This window comes from Amphiprion ocellaris, chromosome 13 (assembly GCF_022539595.1).
Source record: "Amphiprion ocellaris isolate individual 3 ecotype Okinawa chromosome 13, ASM2253959v1, whole genome shotgun sequence".
Lineage (NCBI taxonomy): Eukaryota > Metazoa > Chordata > Actinopteri > Pomacentridae > Amphiprion > Amphiprion ocellaris.
The window spans coordinates 29,021,670-29,027,739 of record NC_072778.1 but is presented as its reverse complement, the minus strand read 5'-3'; the positions used below and the strand labels follow the sequence as shown (position 1 = coordinate 29,027,739).

General features: G+C 39.4%; 1 long non-coding RNA gene across 1 annotated transcript in view; it reads right to left on the bottom strand.

The window, feature by feature from the left end:
• Nucleotides 1–6,070, bottom strand: part of LOC129350310 (uncharacterized) — a 49,014-nt gene that overhangs the window by 2,714 nt on the left and 40,230 nt on the right. The window lies entirely within an intron of this gene.

Sequence of the window (6,070 nt, the reverse complement as noted above, 5' to 3'; positions counted from 1 at the left end):
TACAATGACGTTTTTAGACCAAAGGCTATTCTATGATGTTTTTTGGGCAACATGCTATACTATGACGTTCTTTGGACCAAAGGCGACACCATGACATTTTTAGAGGCACATGCTATACTATGACGTTTTTAGAGCGGCATGCTATACTATGACGTTTTTAGACCAAAGGCTATACTGTGACGTTTTAAGAGCGACATGCTATACTATGAAGTTTTTTGAATTACATGCTATACTATGACGTTTTTTGGGCGACATGCTATACTATGACGTTTTTAGACCAAAGGCTATACTGTGACGTTTTAAGAGCGACATGCTATACTATGAAGTTTTTTGGATGACATGCTACACTATGATGTTTTTTGGACGACATGCTATACTATGACGTTTTTAGACCAAGGGCTATACTATGACGTTTTTAGACCAAAGGCTATACTATGACGTTTTTAGAGTGACATGCTATACTATGACGTTTTAAGAACGACATGCTATACTATGATGTTTGTTGGACGACATGCTACACTATGATGTTTTTAGACCAAAGGTCTAAACGTTTTTTGAACAGCATGCTAAACTATGACAATATTAGAGTGACATGCTATACTATGACGTTTTTAGACCAAAGGCTATACTATGACGTTTTTAGAGCGACATGCTATACTATGACGTTTTTAGATCAAAGGCTATACTATGACGTTTGTTGGGCCAAAGGCTATACAATGATGTTTTTTGGAAGACATGCTATACTATGATGTTTTTTGGACGACATGCTATACTATGCTATACTAAGTTTTTTGGATGAAAGGCTACACTGTGACATTTTTTGAGTGACATGCTATACTATGATGTTTTCTGAGTGACATGCTATACTATGATGTTTTTAGACCAAAGGCTATACTGTGACGTTTTAAGAGCGATATGCTATACTATGAAGTTTTTTGAATGACATGCTATACTATGACGTTTTTTTCGGCGACATGCTATACTGTGACTTTTTTAGACCAAGGGCTACAGTATGACGTTTTTAGACCAAAGGCTATACTGTGACATTTTTAGACCAAAGGCCAGACTATGACAAGTTTAGAGTGACATGCTATACTATGACATTTTTAGACCAAAGGCTATACTATGACGTTTTTAGACCAAAGGCTATACTATGACGTTTTTAGACCAAAGGCTATAGGATGATGTGTTTTGGACAACATGCTAGACTATGACAATTTTAGAGTGACATGCTATACTATGACGTTTTTTGGACGACATTCTATACTATGATGCTTTTTGGACGGCATGCTAAACTATGACAATTTTAGAGTGACATGCTATACTATGACATTTTTAGACCAAAGGCTATACTATGACGTTTTTTGGGCAACATGCTATACTATGATGTTTTTTGGACGGCATGCTAGACTATGACAATTTTAGAGTGACATGCTATACTATGACATTTTTAGACCAAAGGCTATACTATGACGTTCTTTGGGCAACATGCTATACTATGACGTTTTTTGGACCAAAGGCTATATAAAAACATTCCTCTGTTTAATTTTTATTTAAACTGATTTCTTTTCATCTTAAATTGACAGTCAAACATAAGCATCATATTTGTCGTGAAGCTGTGAAAAGTTTGATGCATTTGTAATGAAAACTGCATCAAAATGCAACATTAAAGTGAGTCATGAACATGTGAAAATCAAAAAGAAAATACATGTTGTTCTGATGCTGAAAAGTGACAGATCTTTAAAGCACATCAGCATACTGTAACGTGTGCATCATGTATTATTTTTTTCAGCTTTTATGTTCCTTTGTAATTGAAAATAGTGATTTTTCTCCAAACTGCACATCGCCTTGAAAAACACTGGAATGCACAATATGCCATTGCATTATGCCATTGCATGCTGTGCTCACAATAACACATCATGATGTTTGAGGGTCTTCATTTCACTGAACTGACAACATAAACTCAGCAGTTAGCTCTGCAGCATGTGTTTCGTGCAAAGTGGCTGCACTGCAGAATGGGACTGTATTATTGTATTCAGCAAGTCACTTCACATCTAACGAAATAAGAGGATAAAGCTAAACATCAAACAGATTGCCACTGGCTGCAGTCAGAATACTGAATATCAATCAGGATGAACTTCTTTACTGGACATCAGTGGTTTTCAACCTGAGGTTCGAGGGTCAGGGGGTTAAAAGATTAATCCAAAAGGGTATGTGATGGTTTTTCTGATATAAAAATTTCTCTGTGCACTGCGGTCTAGTTTCATCTCCTCAGGCTACAATGCAACACAAAATGCGCCAAAGGCAGAGTCAGAGGTTATGATATCCTGACTTTCAATGCCAGGATAAACCATTTGAAGAGCTGACTTTGTATCTGGAGTGAATATGAAAAGGAGAGCAGTGAAATAAAAAACTCTTCTTTCGTGCCTCTAAATTTGATCAGTCACTGATTTTTACATCATTACATTCAAAGGGGTTATTTTTAAAAGACTGTCCATGTAATGCAAGATATTCAAAAGCCACTATTTTAAAAGAGGTTTTCCTTTGATATTATCAGAGTTATTTTAACAGACTTTGAAGACCTCCTGCTATAGCAGATCTGTCTGAGAAAAATTCCATTTCTAAACATCCAGCCATCCATTATCTATCCATCCATCCATTATCTATACACTGCTCAATCCTCATTAGGGTCGCGGGGGTTGCTGGAGTCTATCCTAGCTGGCTTGGGGTGAAGGCAGGGGACACCCTGGACAGGTCACCAGTCTACCGCAGGGCTACATATACAGATGAACAATCATATTCGCACTCACACCTACAGGCAATTTAGAATAATCAATTAACCTCAGCATGTTTGTGGACTGTGGGAGGAAGCTGGAGAAAACCCACACATGCACAGAGAGAACATGCAAACTCCATGCAGAAAGATCCCGGTAAGGCCGGGGCGCAGACCAGGGATCTTCTAGCTGCAAGGCGAAAGTGCTAACCACCGAGCCACCGCGCAGCCCGATTTCTAAACAATCAAACTGCATTTAGGTTTTAAAATGTAGGTTTTTCTACCCAACAGGTAAGCTTATGACCAAGTGGGAAATGCTTTTAGTTTGAAAAAGAGTCCATGTTAGCAGGTCTGTAACAGGAATTTCACCATGTAGGACAATTATTTTTGATTTTGAGTTTCGTTTTGCTCACTGTTTAGTTTTGTTTTCACTCACTTTTAGTGGTGAAGTTTTGCCACCAAAACAATGTTGTCGGATTAAGAAAATGTCATGGCTTGGGTTGAAACAACATTTTCACTACATGTTTGAAGCTTCTCCTTTCACCATCGAATATATGATTGGTCAGCTGAAAACTATCAACAGTGAAGAAATTAAAATACATATCAAAGACAGGTTGATTCTAAATGTATTTGTGATACACCACAAAGTATTTGTCAGAAAATAGGTTCACTCAAATCATAACTGAGAGTGCAGTTTAGTTGCATAGGAATAGAGTATCTGTGAGACTGGGCCGTCTACAGCTCTATCGACAGTTTTTCCTCTGATAAATAAACTGACATTGATGTGTGAAACATCCCTTTAAATCTAGTGACCATGTAGCACACCATGTACTCCAGCTCTATTTCACAGACATATGCAGAGAGAATATGGTAAGTTTCACCAACCTCAGAAGTACAGAGCGTTCACAGTTCCCTCAATAAAAAAAAAAATTTAATAAATGAGAAAATTGGCTTTATGTAAATCCACTGGATCCTTGGGGAGTGGACTGTCATCAATCTCGATCATGTTGCCATCATCTGTCTTTTGCTCGTATTGTTTCCTTTAATCATGATTTTGCTGTTTTTGTCACTGCTGTTAATAATGTCGTTGTGGTCGTCTTTCAGTTGTTCTTTGTATCTGATGTCCTTGTTGTGTTGTGTATAAGGCTGTTTGATCCGATGTACCAACAGGAGCAGCTCACAGAGAAAATGAGACACATCCATCACACACACATTCACAAATATGCACAATATACACACACACTCCAGCACCACTGTTCATGGAACTGTTTAGCACAGATTTCCTGATGTGTTACATTGTGCATGTAAATCATTGTAGCTTTCTAGCCTAAGCGGTCCAAAGTGAGTTTGCATGTGAGAAAGTGGGCATTTGTCTGTGCCATAATGAACTGCAAACATCTCAGTGCATGTGTGTGTGTGTCTGTGTGTGTCTGTGTGTACGGATGTGATCACGTGCACATCAGAGTTCTTGGCACTGCATGTCGAGCACTGTAAGCCCATTTCCCAGAGCAGGACTTGATATGCAAAACGGCATCCAAACACTTCCTGGAGCTTATCCAGTCAGAGAGTCTGGGAGCAGAGCAAATGTCCCCTATTGGCTGTAAAGCAGGAAGAACTGCTTTACAGAGTGAGATTGACTCGTGACAGTTTTATTTTCCAGAGCATCCCTAGATGGCTGGATTATAGCGGGCATGAGAGGGGAGAGGAGAGAAGGGGAATTAGAAACAAACAGAAAAGAAAGACTGAAAGAATGAAATGGTCGACTGGGGGAAAGAGAGCTGGGAATAAGATATAGACAACATACTTATAAATGAGTTTACATTTTCAAGTCTTTAACCCAGTCCCAGTTTAGGTTTTTCTCTAATTTCATATAGCACACACATAATTTACCATTCTAACAGGAGAAGATCACTGCACAAAATTCTGATACTTTTTGAAACAATACAGCAGATTCAGACAAAATGAAATTCTTATTTCAAACTCCATTCAGCTGATGTTACTGCATAAATTGGTCAGAAATGTCATTTATGTTCAACCTTTAAAATAAGACCCATGAAAAAGGGGGTCTTAAATTACTACTTAAATTACATACAAGGGGTGATCAAAACTTTCTCAGAGTGTACCTATACAAATTTTTTAAAATGCACCCAATTTATATTTGGCTGCTATCTTCATTGAAATAGTCTCCTTGTGCAGTGATACATACACCACTCCCAGTACTTCTGCAATGCTTGTAACCCTCCCTGGAAGTCCCATGTGTAGGCATCTCAAGCACTACGTGCGATGAGTTTTGAATCTTCTAAACTGTGTCAAAATGCCCCTTGAACCATATTATTATTTTGGGAAAGAGAGAGAAGTCTCAGGGAGCCACATCTAACAAGCACCATAGGTGGGGCTTGATGACTGTGGTATTGTGGTTAAAAAAAAGTTAAAAAAAAGCACGCGTAATTGCCACGCCAGAAGGGGCATGCAGTACACTGGAGCGCTCACATGTCATTGTGCCATCGTTCAAGACATTTATGCCGAATGTTCTCCCTCAGGACGTTACAGTAGAACTCTGCCTTGACAGCCTGACCCTGGAAAACCAATTACCAGCACACAACCAAGTGAATGTTGAAGACAATGACAAACATGCTACAGCTGTGTCCCTCACCTAATGTGGCTTGTCTGGTTTTGGAAGCTGCAGGTTGTTCAACTGTGAATGATCGTTTGTTCTCTCTATAGTAGCTTCAGATTGACCTTTTGTCACCAGTGATGATCCTCAACATGAAGGTTGGCTCAACCCTGGTGCTAATTGACACACAACTTGATTTTTGGTCTTTTAACATGAATCCCACTGTTGATTGCATGACAACCCCCAAAGGAAACCACCCAAGAGTCTTCCAAATTAGAAGTCTGAACCACCTAAGCAGCCTCCTCTTTTTTTGGCTTTATTTGATAGGTTCAGTTGAGAGGCAGACAGGAAAGTAGGGGAGAAGAATGGTGGGAAGACCTGCAGTAAAAGGCCATGAGCTGGAATTGAACACACTCTGCTGCATCGGAGACTATAGCTGCTGTTTATGGGTTGCCTGCTCAACCAGTTGAGCTATCTGGGTGCCCAGCAGCCTCCACTCCCTCACACAAGGGAGTAGTAACCTACTCTGAGATCCCTCCAGTTGTCCAAGCCCAACCACCCTACAGAAGAAACTCATTTTGGCTGCTGGTATCCACAGTTTTGTTCTTTCTGTCACCCAGACCTTATTGTCGTAGGTGAGGTCTGGAATGTATATTGATTTTTAAATCAAGAACTTTTCCTTC